This window comes from Arachis stenosperma, chromosome 1 (assembly GCF_014773155.1).
Source record: "Arachis stenosperma cultivar V10309 chromosome 1, arast.V10309.gnm1.PFL2, whole genome shotgun sequence".
NCBI classification, from domain to species: domain Eukaryota; kingdom Viridiplantae; phylum Streptophyta; class Magnoliopsida; order Fabales; family Fabaceae; genus Arachis; species Arachis stenosperma.
The window spans coordinates 4,143,975-4,145,789 of record NC_080377.1 but is presented as its reverse complement, the minus strand read 5'-3'; positions in this window follow the sequence as shown (position 1 = coordinate 4,145,789).

The window sequence follows — 1,815 nt, the reverse complement described above, 5'->3', positions numbered from 1 at the left end:
TCGAAATCTCCTATTAGTAGTTTGGTACCAATCATATTTATAGAAAAATATGGCCGACGGTCAGGAAAAATATCAATTACAGTTAACCTTAAAGTTTTATCTTGGACCGTCATATATAAAAAAAAAAAACACGAAAAGTTAGAGAGAAAGTTTAATTTGTTGGTGAATTGTTGCATGAATTTTCAAATTATGGCTGATTTTTTTTTAAATAAATAACATAAATATTTTATTTATTGAAATAGATAATTTGTAATATTTTTATTAAAATTCATTTTTTTACTTATCTCATTTATACGGGTTGCACGTATCATGTTTATAAACGTGATACGTGAAATATAGTGGGATCTATGTATCTCTTTTACATTGTAAACGAAAAACAGTAATACGACAAAAATCAATTAGCTATAAAAGGATTTACAAACTGTTGGTATTTTTCATAAACATCTCAATCATTCTTCTCATCCATTTCTTTAGTAAATTTAGTAAGAATGTCTAATGTGAGTAGTTATTTTGTTATGATGGTGTATTCCAACTGTCACATGAGAAACAACGATACTGAGATTGTATTTGAGTGTGAAAATCCTATTCTATTGCGTATTAAGAGAGCGTGTTTCACATTCTCTCACTTTATTATACAATAAAAGTATGAATTACATTTACATAAATAGAAAGTACAAAAATCGTAATTGAAAATAGTTACCTCATGGTAAGAGAAAACGTCCGGATTTGTCTATTGGGTAGACACCATTGAGAAAACCTATGGCATATCCACGAAACGAGGAGCAGAGTGCAACCGGCAATGTCTGTGGTATCTCGATGTGTTGCATGGCATAAAGAGTGGTACGTCCATACAAGCACAACAAATCCCAAGACATATCGTGACACCTCTCAAAGTCCGCCAACAGTGGTAACCATCTGATATAGACCTGATTGTTTGATTTGTCGAACATCAAGTAACCACCGATCAACAATATGATATAACACTTTGTGTACTGTCGAAAGGTGGCTGCATCGACAGTAGCTGGCATATGCCGGACCCGGTCTCGCAGTCATATCACCTTGATGGAAAATGATTCCTTTCTTTGCGCACCCTGCTGTTGAGCATAAGGAGGCCTAGCACTTAGGAGCTCATCTACCCACTCCCAGGTCAGGTGCTGGTACCACGTTGAATGTCATGCAAGCACCCACCCACAGGCTTTTCGTGCGTGCGTAACCCTAGGTGGTATGTAATATCTTATAGGGTAATTGTGCACTCACCCCAAGGCAGGTGGAAAGCGTAGGTCACCGGATGCTATCGCTCCACGAATGCAGTAATCAGGGAGTTGTCAAAAATAAAGTCCTTGAATTACACCGTGTCCCTGAAGCCAGCCTCCCTCAAGTAAGGGACAATGGCATTGGGTAGCGCAAGAGTGTGGCTCACTTGCCTAGGAAGTAGTAGACGTAGCCTCTGTTAAAAGATAAATATATTTCAATAACAAATCTATTTCAATTGTAAAGAATTTTATTTTAATATAAAAAGATAAAAATTAATAATAAACAATTATTTCACATTTCAAAATAATTAACTATAAAAATCCAACTATTGATTAATTTATCAAATATTAATGCAACATATCCAAAATAAAAATTGACAATATAAAATTTGATTTAAATACGTGCAAAAATAGAATAAACATTTAATAAATTAATTATAACTAATAATGACAATTAAATTAATTAAGAATCTTAATTAAATTAATTAATTAACATTTACTAATTTCTATATTTCAGACAACCTAACAAATTTTATTAACATGACAACTTAATTTACATGTA